Source organism: Giraffa tippelskirchi, chromosome X (genome assembly GCF_054371585.1).
Source record: "Giraffa tippelskirchi isolate mGirTip1 chromosome X, T2T-mGirTip1v1.2.pri, whole genome shotgun sequence".
Classification (NCBI taxonomy): domain Eukaryota; kingdom Metazoa; phylum Chordata; class Mammalia; order Artiodactyla; family Giraffidae; genus Giraffa; species Giraffa tippelskirchi.
Genome location: NC_137289.1, coordinates 116,511,776 through 116,538,669, shown reverse-complemented (window position 1 = coordinate 116,538,669; position 26,894 = coordinate 116,511,776). Strand labels below are relative to the sequence as shown.

At 37.5% G+C, this 26,894-nt stretch overlaps 1 long non-coding RNA gene across 1 annotated transcript in view; it reads left to right on the top strand.

Moving 5' to 3' along the window:
- The window catches only part of LOC145537044 (uncharacterized), a 262,487-nt gene that overhangs the window by 71,374 nt on the left and 164,219 nt on the right, over positions 1–26,894 (top strand). The window contains exon 3 of the long non-coding RNA XR_014076146.1: positions 16,006–16,189. This is a non-coding gene — a long non-coding RNA (uncharacterized LOC145537044). The remainder of the gene's footprint in view (positions 1–16,005; positions 16,190–26,894) is intronic.

Genomic DNA, 26,894 nt, shown 5'->3' with positions numbered 1-26,894 from the left:
CTATTTGTTTCTCATTTAGTGAGCTGTGCTTATACTTGTATTATGTCTTAATCTTACTTCCCTTAGATTCTATTGTTCATTTTCAAACCTTTTCAGTTATGTTTGGGTTATAAATTTCAATCTTTCTGTTTCTTAATGTGAATGCTTATTTTAAGTATTTTTCTATTTATCATCTATCTGTCTTTGCAGCCTGGTTAATTCATTTAATGGTGAGTTGTTTGAAATGGGTTTATATTTTATAAATACATGAGGCCTTTCTAATTATCATTTATTTCTGATTTTAACTTAATTACTTAATTGCTTTGTTGCAGAGAACATATTGTATATGATTGCAGGTTATTAATATTTTTGTTTGCTTCACGATAAAACGTATATGAAAGTGAAAGTGTTAGTCACTCAGTCATGTGCAACTCTTTGCGACCTCATAGACTATAGCCCACCAGGCTCCTCTATCCATGAAATTATTCAGTCAAGAATACTGGAATGGGTTGCCATCTCCTTCTCCAGGGGATCTTCTCGACTCAGGGATCGAACCTGAGTCTCCCGCATTGCAGGCAGACTCTACCATTTGAGCCATTAACAAATGTTTCATGTATAACTGAATAACTTTGAGGCTTGATATATTTACACAATTCTGGAAAGTTCTTTGCTAATAGATCTCTAATATTATTTCCAGAAGGAGAGGATAGAGCAAATGGAAGTGTTTTTCAAAGATACTAGTCGTTCTTATTTTATTTTCCATTTCTCTCTTTTTTCTTTAACTGTTAACAAGTTTAACCTTTCTCTTAATCTCTAATATACTTGCTACCATTTTCCTCTATTACACATTCTGGATAATGTCTTCAATCTATAAATTATTAATTTTTCCTCTTCTCTATTAAATCTATTGTTTAACTGAACTTATGTATCAATTTCTAGATATTCCATTGGTTTCTTTTTTTGTGATTTATTTAGTTACTTTTATGGGTACTTGCTGTTATTTTGAATTTCTTCTTTTATTTCTTCAGCTAGTTTAAACAGAATTATTTTATATTGTGTCTGATGATTCTTGTACATGAAATTTTGTGTAACCGAGTCTACCCTTTCCCTGACTGATCATGGTGCCTCATTTCCTTTTGTTCCTTATATATTTTATGAATTTTTACTATGTCCATACTTCTTGCAACATTGTGTGTGGGGGGAGGTATTTCTTCGACTTTTTAGTGATGGTCATTCCTCCAGGGGAAGACTTATGTTTACTTGCAAGTAGTGTGAAACTGAGCTGCAAACTCATCTCCTTAGGATCAGTGTGCATTTGGAGATTCAAAGGGAGAAACAACAACCTCAGATATGCAGATGATACCACTCTAATATCAGAAAGCAAAGAAGAACTAAAGAGACTTTTGATGAGGATGAAAGAGGAGAGTGAGAAAGCTAGCTTAAAACTCAGTATTCAAAAAACTAACATCATGGCATCTGGTCCCATCACTTCAAGTCAAATAGAAGGGGAAAAAGTAGAAACAGTGACAGATTTTATTTTCCTGGGCTCCAAAATCACTGCTGACGGTGACCACAGTCATGAAATTAAAAGAGATGCTTTCTCCTTGGAAGAAAAGATATGACAAACCTAGACAGCATATTAAAAAGCAGAGATGTCACTTTGCTGACAAAGGTCTGCATAGTCAAAGCTACAGTTTTTCCAGTAGTCATATATGGATGTGAGAGTTGGGCCATAAAGAAAGCTGAGTGCTGAAGAATTGATGATTTTGAATTGTCATGCTGGAGAAGACTCTTGAGAGTCCCTTGGACTGCAAGGAAATCAAACCAGTCAATCCTAAAGGAAATCAACCCTGAATATTCATTGGAAGGACTGATGCTAAAGCTGAAGCTCCAATACTTTGGCCTCCTGATGTGAAGAACTGACTAATTAGAAAAGACATTGATGCTGGGAAAGATGGAAGGCAAAAGGAGAAGAGGGTGGCAGAGGATGAGATGGTTAGATAGCACAGTGGACATGAATTTGAACAAACTCTGGGAGATAGTGAAGGACAGGGAAGCCTGGCGTGCTGCAGTCTGTGGGATTGCAAGAGTCAAACACAACTTAGCAACTGAACAACAACAAGGGAGATATTTTTCCTCCTCCAGTGAATGAAAGTTTGGTACAAGGCCCCTGTTTAAAAGTTACCTTCTGGCAGCATAGATGTCCATCACCAGATAAATGGGTAAGGAAGCTGTGGTACATGTATACAATGGGATATTACTCAGCTATAAAAAGGAATATATTTGAGTCAGTTCTAATGAGATGGATGAACATAAAGCCTATTAAACAAGTGAAGGAAGTCAGAAAAAGACAAATAGTGTATATTAATGCATATATATGGAATCTAGAAAGATGGTACCTACGATCCTACATGCAGGGCAGCAAAGGAGACACAGAAGTAAAGAACAGCCTTTTGGATTCAGTGGGAGAATGAGAGGGTGGGATGATTTGAGGGAATAGCATTGAAACATATACATTACCATATGTAAAGTAGATAACCAGTGAGAGTTTGATGTATGACACAGGGCACTCAAAGCTGGTGCTCTGTGAAAACCCAGAGGGGTGGGTGGGGACAGCCTTGGGAAGGGGGTTCAGGATGGGGGGGAGACACATGTATGCCTATGGTTGATTCATGTTGATGTATAGCAAAAACCATCACAATATTGTAAAGTAATTATCCTCCAATTAAAATAAATAAATTTAAAAGACTGCCTTCTGAAGTAGCTCATCTATCTTTAGTACTTCTTTAAATTTGTTATTGACATTTGAGAATTCATTACTTTTTTCTTAGCTCAATGATGATTTTAAAAAAAATTACCACATATCCTTTCAGTTTTCCATGGTAAGGTTTTTCAGCGCACTAATGGACATGAAATCCTTGATTTGCTTAATAGAATGATGCCTTCTGTTTTCTAATATGCCATTTAGGATTTAATATTATATTCCCAAATAAGATTGGTATATTATTTTGTTTTCCTTTATTGTCTGTTAATGATTAAAATTACCCAGCTTTAGAAAGTATATTGGGAAAGTTGTTTGCATAATTGTTTCTCTGGGAAAGGCTTCTGTGTTTGCATCAGTGTCCTCCTTGTCTTCTGACAAGCGCCCCAAGGATTTCATATCAGATGACTTTGGCATTAATGTGTAACTGTGGAATTTATCTGTCTTATGGGAGATATGAACTTGGATTTCCACTCATGTGTGGCAGAATCTAGAGTTTTGATTTCTGAGGGAACTCAGTTATTTCTTAGCCAGAAGACTGGGCAGATGACAATTTTCCTTCCTGCCTCCCTTCCCCAGAAAGTATAGTTTTTTTTTTCTTTTTATGACTTTATGTGGGGATTTCAGTTCCATTTCCTCAAATTAAACTTCATACAAGCGTAAAACCATACCCTCTGTGGGCCTTCCAACTCCATCTTCATTCTGTCAGGGCCTATTTTCAGTTTTGATAACATCCTGAAGTACGATGATATCAACCTGTAGTTTTGATTTGCCTTTCTGCTTCTGGAAACTAGGGATATCTTTTTCTCTATGTATAGCTAAGCTGTGAATGATGACTTTTGTCCAGGATTTTTATGTTTCTGGAATTAGAGGTGTATAAGTGCCATTCATTATATTTTGCTGCCTAAAGCAGCTTATCTTACATTTTCTACTGGTGAAGTGAGGCTGATGAAATGCTGTGCAAATATATTCATCAGTGATATGAGGGGGGGTGATACTGTCATTTTATATAATGGTATCATGTGGAAGAATGATCTAAGTCATCATAAAATCACACAATCCTATGAATAGTGTCCAAAATGGTTTCCAAAGCATTGATACTTTAATTTTCTCTTTGATGTCTTTTTACCCCTATAATGTCTACTTTTTAAACCCTGGCTTAATGCCTATGAATGTAATGGTTTTCACTTATGTCATTTTCTTATTATTTCATATCGTGATCCTCAGTCCAGAGGAAATTTTAACACAAGATTTTATTTCAGTAATATCCTCATAAACCTGTCTGAAAAGTAATGAGATTTCTATTCTAATTGTTTTGTGACTATAGATGACAGTCTCAAAAGAATTTTGTGTTTGATTTTTATTTATAAAATAAAATTATTATATATATGTATACATATGCTGTATATAAATATTTATCTAAGTGATAAAATGGATATCTTCTAATAGTGATAAAATTAATAGAAAATTTTCTTCATTATGAAGAGAATATTATCTCAGCTGTGCTTTCTACTCTCCTAAGTACACTTTTAATTTGATTGTTGCAAGTCTAAGCTCTGACTTCTCCCCAAAGAAATTCTCATAGTAGGATTTCTGTGTTCACAGACTTTTAAAAGATAATAATATTTTGTTTAAAAAAACACTATTGGCCCAAAGTAAATTTGTTGAGATTTTCCCATAAGAGCAAACGTTGATACAAGTATTGTACACTTGAAATCTGCTAAAAGAGTAGATCTTAAATGTTCTCAACACACACACACAAATGGTAAATATGTGAGGTAGTGGATGTGTTGATTGTAATAATCATTTCACAGTATATTCATATATCAAATCATCATGTTGCATACTTTAAATATATACAATTTATTTGTTTATTATAGTATAAGAAGGTGAATATATAAAGAAACAAAGAAGCTTTAACTTGATTGATTAGATCTCACCCTTTTTAACACATGGACTGATATCACCCAAGTTTTTCAAATAAAGATTCCATAATCTATTGTGTGTGTATGTTTGGTGGCAGAAAACATAACCCTCAAAAGAGGTACAGCTCAAAGTTTTAGATACTTTAGTAGGAAATCATGACTGTATGACTCTTTAGGTGACCTTAGCAAGGTGAATTAGAAGCATGTAGATATTTAGATATCAAGTCAGCCTCACCTTTTATTTAAAAATAAGGCTATGTGGTACATTTTGAGTGTCAATGATGAACACTTTTCCATATGAACTATATCTGTTGGAAGAACACATTAGTGGTTGAATACTAGTAAATTGCTATTCTTTGGAGTGTATTTTGTTTTGTGTTGCATTTATAGAAGAATAATAGAAGAATAATGTGCACATTAGGGAACTGATGTTTCCAGAATACTCAATATTTGTCAGGTCATATGTGGCATGTTGGGTTCAGTTCTGAGTACTACATTTTATAAGGCTCTTTGAAAGACTGGAGTATGTTTAAAGGAAGCTGAGTGGGAAGTTGAAATGATGACTTAGGAGGAATTAGAGAAAATTTGGGAAATGTTTAGCTTGGAGATCAAAACATATAGAAAGCATGTAAAAGTTGTCTTTAAAAATTGGAATGGTTGCCACTCATTCACATCATAGTCCTTGAGCAAATATTCCACATCAGATATTGAGTATGCGGCCCTGAAGGGAGCAATAATAAATAAGAAGGAAGTAATCTTTTCAAGAAATACATGGGATAATTATAATCCATGTTATAATTATGTAAGTTCAGCTAAAAACATCACCCTGGAAAATGGTAGGACATCATATGAGGAAGGAATTATTGAAACATATTTTAGATTGCCTCAGATTTTATAACTAGAGACAATGGGTTAAAAGAATAAGACATATTTTCAAGAACAATATAAGGAAGATCTTTCTGATGATTGTATTAGCCCAGTTTACAAAGGTTTTACACTGAGGTAAGCCAATGCAGGTAGATATAAGAGACTCGGGTTTGATCCCTGTGTTGGGAAGATCCCCTGGAGGAGGGCGTGGCAACCTACTCCAGTATTCTTGCCTAGAGAATCCCATGGACAGAGGAGCCTGGCTGACTACAGTCCATAGGGTCACAAAGAGCCAGACACAACTGAAGCTACTTAGCATGCACATGTGTACTCATAAGAGTCATCACAACAAACATTTCGGTTGATAGTATTATTATCATATTCACAGATGATGAACCTGTGGCACAGAATGTTTAAGCAATTTTCCCAAAGATCATAGAGCTAGCCAGTAATAAAATTACAGTTTGAATCCAGAGAGTCAAGCTCTAGAAACTAGGCTCTTAACCACTAGACCACACAGCCTCTTCAGATAGGTTATTGGTCCTCATCTCAAGAAATTTTCTTGCACAATCTCCATGAGTATCTGCCAGAAGTGATACTACCTACATTGCGAGGATGTTCTAATGATCTTTGAGAACTTTCTCTTTGTTGTGAGTCTGTGATGCTGCTAAGATAAACTTATGAGCAGTCAGTAATTATTAGTTCAGAAGCTAAGAGTAATACATTGGACCTTTATTTTAAGCTAGATCAGGAAATTTTATTTTTGGTATTGTAGTTAGGATAGATATCTATATATCCCTACTGCTTGGCAATTACTGTTTTTAATCTCCTAGACAGCAGAGCCTTTTCTGTGATCAATGAAAACACTGCATGTCTTAATATTCTCCACCTTGGGAGTCTACTCCTCATGCCACACAACGATGCTGCACTCCTCCATTGTTCACCACTGTGCTTTCCTACTATTTTCCTTTTCTTCTATGTCTTAAGTGAAGTCTCCAAGAGCAGCTGTTTAGCTGCATTCCTGACATTCATCTCCTGAAGGAATGTATTTGAAATTCATTGGACCTGGTTGCAACAAACATTTTCTTGTGTACTGATGGGCTAGCACTCTTCTAAGGACAAACCATTGAAAGTTTTAGTCTTAAAAGAGTACTTTGTTTTAGCTGCTTGTTGAAGTTGAAAGAAATATTCCATGTGACAATTCACAGTGAAAGATCCCTGTCTCATTTACAGAAAGGATGGCCTATCACTGCACAGGCAGTTCACCAGTTTGTCTTGGAGCTTATGTGATTTTGGTGCCATGCTCATCTCCTCCCCCACACTGATTCTCAGCTGAAGACCTTGTTTCCAATTTTAGTAAATGTGAAGGGTCACTTCCATGAAATCCCACCATCACCCCACCACTGGCATCTGTGTTCACATATCCTGCTTTCCTTTTGGTCACCATGAACTGATAGTTCGCCAAGCAGAGATGAACATTCAATGTATATACTAGATCTAATTCTTGTTCTGCTTATTTGAAGACTTTGACGCAGTAATCTCTCCCCTTTTCTGGTACTTAAATTTGTTTATTAAGGTTGGAAACTTTTAGGGAAGAGCAGTTATGGTAGAGGATGAAATCAAGAGTTCACTTTGGGGATGTCCTGTGAATGGCATGCCCAGTGCAATATCCAAGTGGTTGTATCAAATTGCTAGATGTATACATAGGTCTGGATTTCCCAGGTGGCACTAGTGGTAAAGAACCTGCCAATGCAGGAGATGTGGAGATGTGGGTTCAATCCCTGGGTGGAGAAGATCCCCTGTAGGAGGGCACGGCAACCCGCTGCAGTATTCTTGCTTGGAGAATCCCATGGAAAGAGAAGCCTGCCAGGCTACAGTCCATGGTGTTGCAAAGAGTCAGACATAACTGAAGTGACTGAGCACGCACACACGTGTACATAAGTCTGGTAAACAACTAGGTAGGTCTCAGTCACAGGCAGTAATTTTGAAAGTCAAAAGTATACAGAAATGGTATTAAAATCCAGAAGATTTGACTGGAAAGATACAGAAAACCAGAAGGTCACTGATTGAGTCTTGGAGACCTTATAGAGAAGCCAGCACTAAAGTAGAGCGAGTTGGAATGGCTCATGGGTCAGGAAGAAGTGCTGTGTAATGAAGGACAGAGAAGGAAAGTTTTTAAGAAGTAGGAAGTGGACAGTGATACTGACTATTGCTGAGATATATACAAAGAAACAGATGGTAATGTTGGGTTTAGCAATGAGGAAGTCTTGTTCCTTTAATAAGTGAGTTACTGAGAAGTGTTAATGACACTAAATCCAAATTTCCCCAAAATTTTTCTGTGAAGAGGGAATGAGAAATTGGATGGTACATAGAGGGTGATATCTGTTGTCAAGGGATTGCTAAGCAATGAGTATGTTTGGAAAATACTATAGAACTTGCAAAGCAGTGAAGAGGTTATACATGATATTCAGATGACAAACACAGGTGATATTGTTAAAAGTAATACTGAAAGGGCTAAAAAATAGCAAAGAAAAAGAAATATGACACCTACATTAAGATAGCTAATAAGTCAATCTCTATAAAATTGACAGAATTTTTCAGAACTGTGGACAGAGAAGTGATCTGGGTAATACTGCGCGAGATTGGTAGCGACAGAGTGGTTTTCTATAAGGACACGCAATATTCCTGATGTCTCTTAAATCTATCTTTAGAACATCTGTTACTAAGGAATACTATATCCTTTAGTTTAACTTTGGGAAAGGATATATACCTTCTTATATCAGACATTTATTTCCAAAAATTTTTTATAAGTACTGGGATTTTAACATGAAAAATTCATAGAATGGATTCTTTTACTGCTGTTTTCTTTAATAGATTTCCAAATAGTGATAAGGAAATAAAACTCCTACTGGTTCATCTGTTGGACTTCAAAATCTGCAGTGATCACCCCAAATGAATTAAGTAACTGGTTTTTTTTGCTATAATCTGCAATTATTTACTGATAAAAATTTTACCTATTTCATAGCTACAAATTAAAGCCATATCAAAAAGCATGTAAAAAAATCAAAATTTGGCAGATCTCAAGGTTAGATGATAAAACTTAATTTTATCCTAGTTCAGGCAATTATGAACTTTGGTATAATAATCAGGAATTTATACTGTTTATATAGTTAAGTAGTATTATTGAAAGCCAACATTTATGACAAGTATTATTGTGTGAAGGACAGTTCATTGCCCTACAAAATAGATGAGCAACTAAAGATCTGTCATTTTATTTCAAAAGAAGTACTTAGAGTTCATGGAAAGATAATTTATGTTTTCTCATTAGGATACACTATCATTTTTTGCAAGTTGTGTGCGTTCTCAGTAGCTTCAGTGGTGTCCAACTCTTTGCGACCCCATGGACTGTAGCCCATCAGGCTCCTCTGTCCATGGGATTCTCCAGGCAAGAATACTGGAATGAGCTGCCATGCCCTCCTCCAGGGGCTCTTCCTGATCCAGGGATCAAACCCATGTCTCCTGCATTGGCAGGCGGGTTCTTTACCCACTGAGCTACCTGCAAAGCCCTTTTTCAAGTTCATCTTCTCTAAATAGTGAATTATTTGGGCTAATCTAAATATTGGAAAGTGGTTGTCTTGAATATACAAGAAGTAGGGTGAAATGTATTTTCTACTAATACTCGGAGAGATGGCTGGGATGAATGGTGAAAGATGGAAGTTGATTAGTAAGGTAGATATAGAACTATAACTGAAAGACTCTGCATTGTACTAGTCCTGATCTTCCTTTTACTATCCTGTTTCTATTACACATATAGTCACCATACCTGGAAAACAGGGCTGGTGTTTGAGCCTTGCCCTCCCCTCCAAGCTCCCTTTCTTCACCTTTGAAGTATTTGTGAGGGTAAGGAATCCCTTTATGATACACAAATTACACCAGAATTTCAAGGAATATTAATTTAGAGTATCTACTGGGCATCTGTGGGCTTAAAAGATGAATATCTGGGAGATGACTCCAATCTCTTCTGAACACATTAACTTGGGGAGACAGTTGTCCATCTTTTAAGGTGATACCAATAAACAACAACAACAATCACAGTGAGCTCTACTTGTTTATACTTCTTTTGTAGCAGTAATGTGAAAGCGAGTGAGTGAACTTGCAAGTACTTCCTAGTATAGAGATAGAAAGATAGATATATGATTACAAAATTGCCTTAAGTTCTATTCCAATTTCCTCTGGAACAGAGTGATACAATTTTCATGCTACTATAAGTAATTCCATTAAAAGTTCTGTAACCTGACATTGATCATAGGATCAGATATCAAAGACTAGTTTTTTGGTTATTATTCCCATTATCCTTTTCAATATATGTACTTTGGGGAAGTTATGACATTTCTCTTAGCTTCATTTGCCTTATCTATGAAATGGAAATAACATACCTGTTTTAACTAAGTCTTCGAGTTGTTGTAAGAATCAAACAAGTTACTTTGTGAAAGGGTGATTTATAACTTATAAAACATTAGAAATGTAAGGTGCTATTTTTATTAACACTAGATAGGTTTAGATTTTTCTCTATTTTACAGATTGCTTTAAGATGCTAATCTTGTAAGATGAACTTGTTAGTTAGCTTAGCTTTTATATCCATTTATTTATTATAAGGCAAGTGATGTTCCATAGAAGAGATCTAGGGCCATTACATTTTATAAAGGTGAGAACACACTGTAGAAGCATCATAAATATTAAACAACCAAAGAAGATATTTGGAACTATCTATTGAAATACATTGCTGTGTCTCTGAAACACCCCTTAGCATACTTTGAATAATTAATAGGTTAAAAAAAAATACAGTAATGTGAGGCTCATTCATGTCTTTCAGAGCCTTTGGAGTTCATAAGGATAAATGAATGCGATTCTAAGGAAGTATTAGAAAAAGTAACTCATGCAGTTTTTAATAAGTCATCACTTTGTGAGAATGTTTCATCTTTGTCCCAAGGAAAGATTAATAGGAATATGGTGTACAGAGAACGAAAAAGCAGCAGTGACCAGCCACACGCTTATTCCTGATACCACATATGAATGCAAGTTTACTGGATGAGTTACCTTCTCAGGAAAGGTTTTTCACTGCTAGGAATGAGGAAGACATTGAAGCTTAACAGAAAAGATCTATTTGATTTTCTCTGATCAAAAGGTCTTCCTTCTCTCCCTCCACAAATAGGTATCATTTATATATTAGCACAAATACCATTATTTAGTTATTTCTAAACTGCAAGTAATAAGAAATTTGACCAATGTATCATAGAAGGAAGGAATTCCAAGAGAAGAAGCAGTCCTTCCTAAAGGGATAGAAGTGACCAGAGTGAATGCAGAAATGCTTGAAACCTCCAGCAAGTGACAATTTATTTATGCATCTTCACCATGGAGGAGATGAAGTGCTGGAATAACTGTCAATGGCCATGCATTTTAAATCCCTGCCTTTTGATTATGAAATATAGTATTATTTGAGTATTATAGATAAAGTAACTTAACTAAGAAGTGGTTAGAGTTCCTAGGTCACAAATGAAGTGGTGGGATGTAAAGTAATGAATAAATCAGCCTTTGGATGTTTAGAGAGAATCTGAATTCAGTAGTTGGAGGTACGCAGTGAAGTGTCAACCAAGGCACTGAAGGATTTCCTGCCCTGGGCAAACAAAGCCCACCTCCTGGATCCTGTTGTTCTACTGTACTCATACCAGGAGCTCTATACATGTATGTTATTGGTTCCCTTTAAAACAATCTTTTGAAGTTTGCTTCCTTATGACTTACATAGTTCCAACCTCTTTTCTCCTGCTGAGTATTCAGAATCCCCTGTCTTGATCTGAGTCTCAGAAGAGATCCTCTCCGCTGTTGACCACAAGGTCACTCTCCGGCCATCTTTCTGTGTGAAAAGAAACCTGTGATTTTGGCATGTTAAGGATTGGCTTGTGGTAGGTCCAAGCCTCTGACTGGAACAATTGATCTCTTTTTCCTTCCTGCAATGCTGCTTCTTTTTTTAAGATGACAATATAATTTATTATTTTAATAGTTTTATTGAGGTATGATTAATACAAAAACCACACATATTTAATATATACAATTAGATGAGTTTGGATATATGCACACAGTTGTGAAACCATCCTCACAGTCAAGGTGATAGACATGTCTGTCTCTCTGTCACCTCTGAAAGTTTCCTGTGTCCTCCCTCCCCTTTTTTTAGGCTGATAAGATTGTTTAGCATGTGATCTGCCCTCTTTATATGTAATTTATTTTCTTAATAAACTGTTTATATTTTAGAGGCTTATTATTATGGTTTAGTAGTAGGGCTTGTGGTAGGGATTTAGTTGCTCAGTTGTGTCCAACTCTTTTGCGACCCTATGGACTGTAGCCTGCCAGGCTCCTCTATCTGTGGGATTTCCCAGGCAAGAGTACTGGAGTGGGTTGCCATGCACTTCTACAAGGGATCTTCCTGACCCAGGGATTGAACCCAGTTCTCCAGCATTGCAGGCAGATTCTTTACCATCTGAGCCACAAGGAAAGCCCCTTGTGGTAGGAAAGCTTTCTCTAATTCTGATTAAATCCTAGTCTTTGGAGTATGCTATGGGCCTGTGTCTAGGGGAGGTGGCTTTTACAAGTTTCTGTCCCTTCTCTAGAGGTAGAGCTTTTTTACCACCTGCCTTGTAATCTTTCCCCCTTGTAATGGTTGTCCTCCAGTGTCCCCAGTACATATAATTGAAGTCCTGTCCCCTGTACATTTAAGTTTTTTTTCTTCAAGTGACACAGGGAGTCTGTGGCAGACTAGTGTTCCCTTCACCCCGCTTGAATGTTTCCCTGATGCCAGCTGTGAATGGCAGACCTCTTGGAGATTAAGCCTTTTGTTGCCTAAGAGAGAAGGGTGGATTTCACAATGTCTTCTCTTCCCTTCCACCAGCTAGGGTCCTGTGGCTAGGTGAGGCACTTTCTCAGGATTTTTGATTCTTTAAGAGCCTGGTGGGTTCCTGTAAGTAAAACCTGTAAAAATGTAGGCCTTTCCCCATGACTTCAGCTCTCAGGAGCTTCTCAGTCTCATGATAGTCTATACTTACCCTCTAGCAAGTCATCAAATTTTCTAGTTTAATGTACCTTCTAGCTTATATGGCACCTGCCCAGTGGCTTCAGCTCCAGATAAGTAAATGACAGAGTTGTTTCTCTGGAAAAGGTCATCTCTCTATGTTTTAGGATGGTAATATGACCAGCAATATCAGTTCTCTGATCTGTCCAAGAAAAGTTCTTGATAATCAGTTTGGCTGTTTCTTATTGTGAGGATGGGAATGATGATTCCAAGCTCTTTAGATGTCTGAGCTGAAACTAAAGTCCCTGAAATGCAGTTTTAATAAATGATGGCATCTTATTTTTAAATTGTCAGTCAGTGGTCACTTGTCTCCTAATTTAGATTCTATTATTGTCTAAGATTTGAACATTCATTATTCTAAACATCCACATTTGTGTATGTGTGTATATATATATATATATATATATATATATATATATATATATATTTACATTTGTGTATAAAATCCACAAAATATTTACCTCAGTCATCAGATTCGTTATTATTAAGTTGAAAGTTGAAATAAATTTGGAGATTATTTCTCCCATCCCTTTCATGTTAGGGGTTTTCAGATTGATTTGGCTATATGACCCTCTAAAGGTCACTCAGAGTTCATGACATAGCTGAAAGTCTGGCTCACTTCCTTGTCTACTAACGGTAGGCATGACTAAAAAACACATTACCTGCCATTTTCATTTATCCCCAGAAGTTTTCATTTTGAACAAACTTAATGTTTAACTCCTTTATCAGCTTTCTGCTGTACATGGTAATTATTTTAATAATGATGTCATACATTCATATAAAAACACTTTTATATATGCTGTATTTTTTACCCTTTTATAATCCAGTCATAAAGAATTATTATTGCCAATGGGTTTTGAATTCCTCTTGGAATTCAAAAAAGATAAATGATTTGTCCAAGCACGTGAGGCTGACACAAAGGAAAGCATTAGGACTGAAACTCAGCTTTCAAGAGTTTTACACTGCATAAAGACTCTTCAGCACTCAAGGAACCAGCTGCCGTTAGCATGATGCTGACAATTTGATGTAACTGCCTGTACTATTCTTAGTACGAAAGAATGCACACCTGCTTCTCAGCTTAATAAGGTGTCCTTCCCAGGGCAGCCTCGTGCACAAAGTGAGTGCTCAAAAATGTTGCTCATTGATCAACTGTGCCCTTCACATGCGGATACTTTTAAAGACTGCAACTATTAAACACAGTAGGAACAAGCAATATTTCATAATATTTAATATTATTGGGCTTTTGTGGAGTAGTAGGTGAATATTTATTGAGATTACTTATGTGTACTAAGTTTTATGTTATTCAGTTTACATAATTACATTTCACTTTTTGCTCTCCTACATATCCTTTGTTCTTCTGCTACAAGTTTGTCTTCTCTGTTTGAATTGTGGTTAATTGTGGACATAGACAATTACTTTCCTAGACTAGACACACTTTAAGGAACTTATCATGTCATAAAGATTAATAAAATGACTTACTCAACATGGATATTCACTTGTGCTGTTGCTTGGGGGAAATGTGTTAATCTGTATTTTATTTAATGGATTCTATTAGGTTTTTACTTCTCAGAAAGATGCTTCTGACAGTGTAAGACCCTTTCAGCGTTAAATGCTCCAGTTAATTTCTGCCCAGGTGAATTCTGGTGTAGTAGCAGGGAAAAAGTACAGATATCTTAAAAGTCAGTTTCCTGCCTATTTAGCCCCATAATTTAAGGAAATTAGGGTAAATTCACCAATGCACATGTTCAAAGACCTCTGGGTTTTCTCTTCTGTTTCAGATTTTTTTTTTTCCAGCTCAGACTGCATGTGTGCTCAGTCACTAAATTGTGTCCGACTCTTTGCCCCCCAGGGACTGCAGCCCGCCAGGCTTCTCTGTCCACGGGATTTTCCAGGAAAGAATACTGGAGTGTGTTGCCATTTCCTCCTCCAGGGAATCTTGCCAACCCAGGGATCCAACCCATGTCTCCTGCAAGTCTCCTGCATAATGGGTGGATTCTTTAGTGCTGAGTCACCAGGGAAGCCCTCCAGCTAACACTGTCCCTTCCCTTATCAGCTTCCATCTGATGAAATTCCATAGCTAAGTACTCTTATTAATTTTATCCACCCCCCCATCACCTATTCCCCAGAAAATACGTGACCACTTTAGCTTCATGCTTCATTTATAGACCTGGCAATGAGTAGGATATTATAGAACTAAAGTTTTCATATTAATTCAGTGGGGAAAAGCACCCAGAAATCACAACACTATCTGCAGAACACTATGGAATATTCTTCTACTATATTCCATTAGAGGAACGGAGTTTCACTTGCTTAAAATATTACTTTGCACACACAGAACATATATAAAGTGTTATTGTGTATGTTTAAAATTATTTTTTCAAGGTTTTGCCATTAACATACATTCATTGCTTACTTATTTGGTTTTTTTCATCCAACTTTATACTCTGATGAATATCTTGACCAAGCTATATAAGGGAGCATAAGTACATGTATTTCCCCACTCTAGTAGATCCAAGTCTGCTCATTTAAGGAATCTTTATGTAAGAATATATACAACAGTTTTTTCACTCAATTATTTAACTCTGGAGGGCAAGTTTTTATACATACGTACACACACACACACCCCCCTATGGAACTTTACATGAATGTGAGTGTTATATATTCTTACATGGATTTTTAGTACATTCTTTTCTCTTTTGATTTTTATTTGCTTCTCCTTTTCTTCTTTTATCATTATTACCCCTATTCTATTCTCCCAGGAAAGTAACCCATGTTAACAACTTTGAGTCCTTGATTTTTCTTCACAACCTTAACATATGTTAGAGTATATATACTGCTATAGGAATTCTGTTTAATTGTTTTAGAAAATTAAGATCATACTGAATGCAAAGTTTTCTGCATCTTGAATTTCTCATTTCTTACCATTTACTTTGTAAAGAATCCTCCATGCCAGCTAACCCAACTCTAATTTATTCTTTTAATATATTTTTTAATCCCTGAATGTAGTGTACGGTATGAATATACCACAGTTTCTCTCTTCATGTCATTCAGTTTGTTTTCAACATTAAAATAAACATTAAACACTATATGTGTATGTGTGTGTGTATGTATATACCCATAATCTTTTATATCCTAAGAATAGGGCTTTTATTTTTATGGAGATTTCCAGAAGTAGGATTGCTGTTCCAAAGTTGATGTGAATTTTGACTTTTATATATATTGTTGTGCATTGAATTATGTCCCCTAAAAAATATGTTGAAGTCATTACCTGTCTTTATATATGTAATCAAAAATAAGATTAGGGCATACTTGACTTAAGGTGAGCCCTGTTCCAATGACTGCTGTTCTTATAGGAAGAAGGATACATGAACACAGACACAGAGAGGAGAAGGCCTGTAAAGACAGAGGCAGAAATTGAGGTGATCCATCTACAAGCCAAGGAACATCAAGGATTGCCAGCAGCCACCAGAAGCAAGGAAGGCTTGGGAGAGAGCAGCCCTGCCAACACCTGATTTCAGACTTGTTACCTTCAAAACTGTGAGTTAATATATTTCTGTTGTTTTAAGTGTGTTTATGTTGTTTTTGGGGCTTTGTTTTAAGAGACCTAGGAAACTAACACACTGATGTTGCAAGAGTAGTATCCCTAAAGACAGATGCTCTTGTCTTATTTCCTAATATATAGTGGCAGTTGTTTTAGTGACTAATATTTAGTGTAGTCTATTTCTGCTTTATTGACTATGCCAAAGCCTTTGACTGTGTGGATCACAATAAACTGTGGAAAATTCTGAAAGAGATGGGAATACCAGACCATCTGACCTGTCTCTTGAGAAACCTGTATGCAGGTCACGAAGCAACAGTTAGAGCTGGACATGGAACAACAGACTGGTTCCAAATAGGAAAAGGAGTACGTCAAGGCTGTATATTGTCACCCTGCGTATTTGACTTATATACAGAGTACATCATGAGAAACGCTGGGCTGGAAGAAACACAAGCTGGAATCAAGATTGCCGGGAGAAATATCAATAACCTCAGATATGCGGATGACACCACCCTTATGGCAGAAAGTGAAGAAGAACTAAAGAGCCTCTTGATGAAAGTGAAAGAGAAGAGTGAAAAAGTTGGCTTAAAGCTCAACATTCAGAAAACTAAGATCATGGCATCTGGTCCCATCACTTCATGGGAAATAGATGGGGAAACAGTGGAAACAGTGTCAGACTTTATTTTTTGGGGTTCCAGAATCACTGCTGATGGTGACTGCAGCCATGAAATTAAAAGACGCTTACTCCTTGGAAGGAAGGTTATGGCCAACCTAGATAGCATATTTAAAAGCAGAGACATTACTTTGCCAACAAAAGTCCATGTAGTCAAGGCTATGGTTTTTCCAGTGGTCATGTATGGATGTGAGATTTGGATGGTGAAGAAAGCTGAGCACTGAAGAATTGATGCTTTTGAACTGTGGTGTTGGAGAAGACTCTTGAGAGTCCCTTGGACTGCAAGGAGATCCAGCCAGTCCATCCTAAAGGAGATCAGTCCTGGGTGTTCATTGGAAGGTCTGATGTTGAAGCTGAAACTCCAATACTTTGGCCACCTCATGCGAAGGGTTGACTCGTTGGAAAAGACCCTAATGCTGGGTAGGATTGGGGGCGGGAGGAGGAGGGGACGACAGAGGATGAGATGGTTGGATGGCATCACCGACTCGATGGACATGGGTTTGGGTAGACTCCAGGAGTTGGTGATGGACAGAGAGGCCTGGTGTGCTGCGATTCATGGGGTCACAAAGAGTCAGACACGACTGAGTGACTGAACTGAACTGAACTGAACTGATTTAGTGTATATTTGTTTTGGTTTTTGGTAAGAAGTCTACCATAAGTAGTTTCCTTTTATTCCTGTGTTGTGTGGTGCTTTTATTAATAATGCTCTGAGTTTTATCAAATGGTTATTTGGCATTTATGGATGTTATTATGAGGCTTTCCTACTTTACTTTTTGATAGAATGGATTTTGCCAATATATTTTATAATGTCTGATCCATCCTTGCATTCCTAGAATAAACCCTGCCTGGACATAATGTGTTAGTCTTCCAACTTTATTTCCTAATATTTTATTTTGACTGTTTCATCTCTATCCATAACTGATGTTGGGCAATACTTCTAATGCTTATCAGGCTTAACGTTAAAGCCCTGTTGGCTTCATAAAATACATTAGAGAGATTTTCACCTTTTTTTCTATTCACCTGGTACACTTTAGATTAAATTGAAATTAACTTTCCCCCCTTAATATCATATAGAACTCACCTATAAGCCACTTTAGTTCTAAGTTTTAAAAAATTTTATTGGGATATTGAAGTACAGTTGATTTACAATGTTGTGTTAATTACTGCTGTACAGCAGAGTGATTCAGTTATATATATGTGTGTGTGTGTGTGTATATATATATATACACACACACACACATTATTTTTCAATATTCTTTCCATTATGGTTTATCATAAGATATTGAATATAGATCTTTGTGCTTTACAGTTGGACCTTGTTGTTTATCCATTCCATTCCACATATAAGAACTTAACATCTGCTAATCCCATATCCCACTCCATCCCTTTCCCATTCTCTGCCCCCGCCACCCCCCCAAGCAACCACCAGTCTGTTCTCTATGTCCATAATTCTGTTTCTGTCTCATAGATAAGGTTCATTTGTGTCACATTTAAGATTCCACATATAAATGATACCATATGGTATTTGTCTTTCTCTTTCTGACTTACTTTACTTACTGATAGTATGATAATCCCTAGTTGCATCCTTGTTGCTGCAAATGGCATTACTTCATTCTTTTTTTATGGCTGAGTAATATTCAGTTGCCTTTTCATATTGGAATATTACTCAGCCATAAAATGGTTAGATAAGATGGTTGGATAGATGGTTAGATAAGATGGTTAGATAGTATCACCGACTCAATGGACATGAATCTGAGTAAACTCTGGGAGGTAGTGAAGGACAAGGAATCCTGGTGTGCTGCAGTCCATGGGGCTGCAAAGAGTCGGACACAACTGAGCTACTGAACAACAAGAACAGTATTCTTTTGTGTATATGTAACACATCTTCTTTATCCATTCATCTGTCAATGGACATTTAGGTTGCTGCCATGTCTTGGCTATTGTGAATAGTGTTTCTCTGAACATAGGAGTGCATTTATCTTTTTGAATCATATTTTTTTTCAGGATATATGCCCTGTAGTTGAATAGCTGGATCATATGGTAATTCTGTTTTTAGTTTTTTGAGGAACCTCTGTATTGTTTTCCATAGTGGCTGCACCAGTTTACATTCCCACCAATAGTGTAGGAAGGTTCCCTTTTCTCCCCACCCTCTTCAGGATTTTTTATTTATAGACTTTTTCATGATGGCCGTTCTGGCTGTTGTGAGGTGGTACCTCATTGTAGGTTTGATTTGCATTTCTCTAATAATTAATGATGATTATCTTTCCATGTGCCTATTGGCCATCTATATGTCTTCTTTAGAGAAATGTCTATTTAGGTCTCCTGCCCATTTTTTGATTGGGTTGTTTGTTTTTTGGTTGTTGAGTTGTATAAGCCACTCTAGTTTTTTTACTTTTAAGAAAATGCTAATTTGAAAGCATTTAAACTTTTACTGAAGTACAAAGTATTATATAATGTACTTCTACCCATTACACAGCTTTAACTCAAGTTGGAGTTTTAGTTGGCAGGGAAATTAAGAAACCCAGTGATGGTTTATGAATATTAAAATAAATCTTATGTTATCAGTGGATTTCAATCCCTTTCAAAAGCTAGACCTTTTTTTGTCCACATTATAAAGCTGAAATAATCTGTTACTTCCCCTTGTATTCTTAACTAAGTTCATCAAACAATAGTTGAGGGTAGAGGTAGTCCCTTGCCTTTAGAGGATAGGGACTAAAGACTTTAACTGGCTCAAGTCCTGGCTCCCAAAGTTATTAATAACTAAGTGTCAGTTTTCTCATCTATAAAGTGGGGTAAGAATAGTGTGTGCTTTGTAAGATGGTTGTGATGATTAGGTGAAATAGTACATAAAGACATAAGGGAGGTGTTGTGGGTCACCACATAGACATCTGCTTCAGGACTAAGAAATTCATTCTTACAAGTGCTGGGAATTGGCAGCTACCAGCTCACAGATGAGTCCTTCTTTGGGAATTACCCTTACCTGGAGGGAACTGCATCAAACAAGGTTATGCTGCATCTTGCAGGTCAGCACAAGTCCAAAATTTGCTTAATTTTGTCTGGTCCTCTGGTTTTAATTCAGGACAACTCTGAATGGCCATCAAACTTCCAAGCTTCCCATGGCATTGGCTGGGGCTCTTGTTGTCATTGTGGTACTCAGATTGCCTTGCTGACCAGTCCTGTTTCCCTCACCCCCTCACTGGAGTTGATAATAAGAGGATCACCAGGAGAACTACTGCATACCACTTTTCAGGGTCTGTTTCCAGGGGAGTGTAGCCAAGACAGTGCTTAAAACAGGGCTTGGTAAACACTCAATAAGTGCTAAGTGTTATCCTGAACTACTATTATAATTATCATAGATCTCAAATACTGAGCCTTTCCTACTAACCTTAGAAGTGAAGTGAAGTGAAAGTTGACCAGTCATGCCCGACTCTTTGCGACCCCATAGACTACAGTCCATGGAATTCTCCAGGCCAGAATACTGGAGTGGGTAGCCTTTCCCTTCTCCAGGGGATCTTCCCAACCAAGGGATTGAACCCAGGTCTCCCGCATAGCAGGCCGATTCTTTACCAGCTGAGCCACAAGGGAAGCCCAACCTCAGAAAGTCGACCCCATAGTACAATGGTGAGATTCAGTCTGTCTAAAAGAGTCACATTTGCTTCACACAGATTCCTTGTGGTTTGACTGTAAGAGTGGTGATGTAAGAAGTTTTACAGTTCCTACCATAGGGAGGATTTCTCCTCCTAAGCAAAATGATGGCATTTATTATGTCACAGCATTAAATACCCCCAAGAAGCACTAGAATTAGGCATTTGTGTTTTGAAATTGAGTGCTCAGTATGTTGTAGGCTACATGGGTGCAAGCTGGCAGAAAAACACCTTTGATGCCAAAAATTAATGAGAAAAAAATCAATGCAGTTAAAACATTTTTTTTTTTTTTACAATTCTGAATTTAGACAACCTCCTCAGTTCAGCTTATAGGAGACTGCATTGAAATTTCTGTGTGTGTGGGTTTGTAACGTGGCTCTCTGTGAGTGAGTGTCGACTATTTGAAATACATAAGCAGATATATTTTGTTCAGCATATGTATATCAAGGAAATGATAAATCAGTGGCTATTATTATGTGGCTATTATGCATAAATGAAGATGGGTGATGGCGCCCAACGTTGATATGAGGGAAGTGGAGTAGTTTTAGTAATTTAACATTTTTCTCCCCTAAACTGCCTACCCATCCCCAAATACTCTCAATGGTAATTTACAGAAATATTGGGAAAACCTGATAGCTTGACATCAACATGATTCTTTATTATTATTATTTTATATAATTTTTAAATGTAAGTTCCTAACTCATCATCATTAAGCTATATGGTCCAAGTATTCTCTGGACAGTGATCAGGGGGTCTATCGTCTACAGCATTTATTTGGACTGAAAGGAAAATTTACAATACACATGAAAGCATTTTTCTTACATCCTTTTGAAAACTCATTATTAAAGTTTGGCTGTTTGTACCTCACCCTTGTCCTGGATTTAATGGTTTAATCATGTCATTGATCAATTAAATCTGTATTAATATTCCTTTCAAGAATCCCTAGAGTCCTCAGCAATGCTAAAAGGACAAGCAAAACTGAGAGGACAAAGAGGTTGTATACTAACACGGGAAACAGAGTCCTTGCATTCTGTATTGAGCCTTTCAAGGGAAAAAAGAAATCAAGCCAATGCCTTTAATTATCTAAACTAGATGTGTGTGAATGATGAGCCAATGGAGAATCAGGGTCTGCAGTCTCTACCAAAATGTTGTATGATGTCAAAAAAAGAGATTCTCAGATCAAGCATATTGTCAAAAGAATACACGTTTATTACCTCTTTGCAGTCAATTTAATAAAACATTCAGGTTAAAAAAGCAGAACATTTACAGTAATAATTACGTATAGAAATGCTGCTCCTAGAAGCTTCACAGGTCATGCAAATTCTGATGTTAAGACATATTGATAAACATCATATCTGGCATTTGAGGCACGTTGAAATTCCTCAGAGGAAAATAGAGTTGGATGAATTATTTCAAAATACTTAATTTGTCCGTAAAGCAGCACTTTCATTTCATGAATAGTGTGGATGGGCCCTGGAGACACAGCAGAGCTATCTTCATTGACAGATTTGCTTGAAATTTGACATTACAATCATGCTCCAGTTTGGGCCTCTTCAAATGAAAGAGAAAGGAATCAAGAGAAGGGAATTAGAAGAGTTTTGGAGTGAAATACAGTGGGTTTAGAGACTGTGATTGGTAAGTACAATTAATGTCAAGGTCATGAAGTTTTTTCAGAATATACAATGTATTTGTTGTTGTTCAGTCACTAAGTTGTGTCCGAATAATTGTGACCCCATGAACTACAGCATGCCAGGCTTCCCCATCCTTACCTATATCCCAGAGCTTGCTCAAACTCATGTGCATTGAGTCAGTGATGCTATCCAACCATCTCATCCTCTGCCGCCCCCTTCTCCTCTTGCCCTCAGTCTTTCCCAGCATCAGAGTCTTTTCCAGTGAGTCGGCCTTTTGGGTGAATACAGTTTGCTTTTACTTTTGGCAGATCCTCTTAAAACTATACCATACCAGTGGGGAAGGTGTTTCTTAACTTAGACATATTCTAAGGTTTTGTCGCTAGTGGTAAAGAATCTGCCTGCCAGTACAGGAGATGCAAGACACTCGGGTCGATTCCTGGGTTGGGAAGATTCCCCGGAGTAGGAAATGGCACCCCACTCCAGTGGTCTTGCCTGGAAAATCCCATTGCCAGAGGAGCCTGACGGGCTACAGCCTACGGGGTCGCAAAGAGTCAGACACGACTGAGCACAAATCCTTTACAAGGTTTACATTCAGTGATGGCTGTAAGACTTTTACGATTCATACTTTTTCATTTTAATTAATTTTCTATTGTGGTATAATTGACATATAACATTTTATAGTTTCAAGTATACAACATAATGGCTCAATATTTGTATAAATTGTGAAATGACCACCACAATAATTCTACTTAACATTCATCACCATGCATACAATTTTTAAAAGTGAATCCTTGAATGTCCTTAAAAATTCTAACATAATTCCCACCAAATTACTTGATTTCCAGGCAGTTTGGGAAATAAATTCAGTCTCTGCATGTCATCTACTCTATCCAGATGTGAATAAATGATTATGCTCTCTCTCTTATATTCTTGAATATTCTTTTAAACTTAAACCTTTAAGTTTATTATTTCCTACTGTCTTATCATATCAAGAAACCAAAATCCTATAAACCACTGGGTGTTCACGAGTTCTCCAGCGCCCCCAGATACTTTGGTTTCTGAAGGTACCTCAGTAAAACTTTTCAACATTGGCATATGATTGCACTAAAGCAATAAACATATCCAAAATTTATCTCAGCATCTTAAAAATAATGAATGGAAAATGTAGGCCACCTCCAACCTCACACTTGCAATGATCCAACCTGAAAATTGTGCCGCATGAAGTTCTGGCAAATGATTATACTACAGCCAGATTCATCAACCTTTTCTTTTGACATGAAACTTTATTTAAAATGATTCTACCTTTTAATATAGGCATTAAATCTGTGACCAGTTGAACCTGTTTCTTCCCTGTTTCATCTGAACTCTAAAATTTCTAACCAACTGTGTCAAATGTGATGCAGCTAGCAAAGTAATGTTTTCCCTATTAACCCCAATGAGGTGCATCTGGCTTCAGGCCATATGCTGGCTGGTCCAGACTCAAAAGACCTAGAGATGAATCGTGTCAGAATATATTTGGGGATAGATGAATGTATTGTATAACTGTATGGGAATAATGAACAACTGAGATAAAGATTCAAGTGGAAGAGAGTTACCATTAATTAAAAATCTTATATATATGCTGTTCAGTTCAGTCGCTCAGTCTTGTCCAACTCTTTGCGACCCCATGGACTGCAGCATGCCAGGCTTCCCTATTCATCACTAACTCCTGGAGTTTACTCAAACTCATGTCCATCGAGTCAGTGAGGCCATCCAACAATCTCATCCTCTGTTGGCCCCTTCTCCTCCCACCTTCAATCTTTCCTAGCATCAGGGTCTTTTCTAGTGAGTCAGTTCTTCGCATCAGGTAGACAAAGTATTGGAGTTTCAGCTACAACATCAGTCCTTCCAATGAATATTCAGGACTGATTTCCTTTAGGATAGACTGGTTGGATGTCCTTGCAGTCCAAGGGACTCTCAAGAGTCTTCTCCAACACCACAGTTCAAAAGCATCAGTTCTTCGGTGCTCAGCTTTCTTTATAGTTCAAGTCTCACATCCATACATGACTACTGGAAAAACCATAGCTTTGCCTAGACTGACCTTTGTTGGCAAAGTAATGTCTCTGCTTTTCAAAATGCTATCTAGCTTAATCATAGCTTTCCTTCCAAGGATTAAGTGTCTTTTAATTTCATGGCTGCAGTCACCATCTGCAGTGATTTTGGAAGCCCCAAAAATAGTCTCTCACTGTTTCCATTGTTGCCCCATGTATTTGCCATGAAGTGATGGGGCTGGGTGCCATGATCTTAGTTTTCTGAATGTTGAGTTTGAAGCCAACTTTTTCACTCTCCTCTTTCACTTTCATCAAGAGGCTTTTTAGTTCTTCTTAGCTTTCTGCCATAAAGGTGGTGTCATCTGCATATCTGAGGTTACTGATATTTCACCCAGCAATCTTGATTCCAGCTTCTGCTTCATTCAGCCCAGCCTTTCCCATGATGTACTCTGCATATAAGTTAAATAAGCAGGGTGTCAATATGCAGCCTTGACATACTCCTTTCCCAATTTGGAAGCAGTCTGTTGTTCCATGTCCAGTTCTAACTGTTGCTTCTTGACCTGCATACAGATTTCTCAGGAGGCAGGTCAGGTGGTCTGGTATTCCCATCTGTTTAAGAATTTTCCAGTTTGTTGTGATCCACACCATCAAAGGCTTTGGCGTAGTCAATAAAACAAAAGTAGATGTTTTTCTGGAACTCTCTTGCTTTTTCAATGATCCAGTAGATGTTGGCAATTTAATCTCTGGTTCCTCTGCCTTTTGTAAATCCGGCTTGAACATCTGGAAGTTCATGGTTCACGTACTGTTGAAGCCTGGCTTGGAGAATTTTGAGCATTATTTTGCTAGTGTGTGAGATGAGTGCAATTGTGCGGTAGTTTGAGCATTTTTTGGCATTGCCTTTCTTTGGGATTAGAATGAAAACTGACCTTTTCCAGTCCTGTGGCCACTCCTGAGTTTTTCAGATTTGCTGGCATAATTAGTGTGGCACTTTCACAGCATCATCTTTTAGGATTTGAAATAGCTCAACTGGAATTCCATCACCTCCACTAGCTTTGTTCACAGTGATGTTGCCTAAGGCCCACTTGACTTCACACTCCAGGATGTCTGGCTCTAGGTGAGTGATCATACCATCGTGGTTATCTGGGTCATGAAGATCTTTTTTGTATCATTCTTCTATGTATTCTTGTGACCTCTTCTTAATATCTTCTGCTTCTGTTAGGTCCATACCATTTCTGTCCTTTATTGTGTTCATCTTTGCATGAAATGTTCCCTTGGTAGCTCTAGTTTTCTTAAAGAGATCTCTAGTCTTTTCTCAGTCTGTTGTTTTCCTCTATTTCTTTGCATTAATCTCTGAGGAAAGCTTTCTTATCTTTCCTTACTATTCTTTGGAACTCTGCATTCATATGGGCATATCTTTTCTTTTCTCCTTTGCCTGATAGACATCAGATCTAATCCCTTGAATCTATTTGTCACTTCCACTGTATAATCATAAGGGATTTGATTTAGGTCATACCTGAATGGTCTAGTGGTTTTTGCTACTTTCTTCAATTTAAGTCTGAATTTGTCAATAAGCAGTTCATGATCTGAGCAACAGTCAGCTCCTGGTCTTGTTTTTGCTGACTGTAAGAGCTTCTCCATCTTTGGCTGCAAAGAATATAATCGATCTGTTTTTGGTATTGACCATCTGGGGATGTCCATGTGTAGACTCTTCTCTTGTATTGTAGGAAGAGGGTATTTGTTATGACTCTTGGCAAAACTCTTATAGCCTTTGCCCTGCTTCGTTTTTTACTCCAAGGCCAAATTTGCCTGTTAACTCCAGGTGTCTTTTGACTTCCTACTTTTGCATTCCAGTCCTGTATAATGAAAAGGACATCTTTTTTGTGTGTTAGTTCTAGAAGGTCTTGTAGGTCTTCATGGAACCGTTCAACTTCAGCTTCTTCAGCATTGCTAGTTGGGGAATAGATTTGGATTACTGTGATAACGAATGGTTTGCCTTGGAAACAAACAGAGATCATTCTGTCGTTTTTGAGATTGCATCCAAGTACTGCATTTTGGACTGTTTCGTTGACTATGATGGCTACTCCATTTCTGCTAAGGGATTCTTGCCCACAATAGTAGATATAATGGTCATCTGAGTTAAATTCACCCATTCCAGTCCATTTAGTTCAGTGATTCATAAAGTGTCGATATTCACTCTTGCCATCTCCTGTTTGACCACTTCCAACTTGCCTTGATTCATGGACCTAACATTCCAGGTTCTTATGCAATATTTCTCTTTACAGCATCGGACTTTACTTCCACCACCAGTCACATCCACAACTGGGTGTTGTTTTTGCTTTGGCTCCATCTCTTCATTCTCTCTGTAGTTATTTCTCCACTGATCTCCAATAGCATATTGGGCACCTACCGACCTGGGGAGTTCATCTTTCAGTGTCCTATCTTTTTGCCTTTTCATGGGATTCTCAAGGAAAGAATACTGAAGTGGTTTGCCATTCCCTTCTCCGGTGGACCACATTTTGTCAGAACTCTCCACCATGACCTGTCCGTCTTGGGTTGCCCTACATGGCATGGCTCATAGTTTCATTGATTTAGACAAGGCTGTGGTCCCGTGATCAGTTTGATTAGTTTTCTGTGATTGTGGTCTTCATTCTATCTGTCCTCTGATGGATAAGGTAAGATGCTTGTGGAAGCTTTCTGATGGGAGAGACTGACTGAGGGGGAAACTG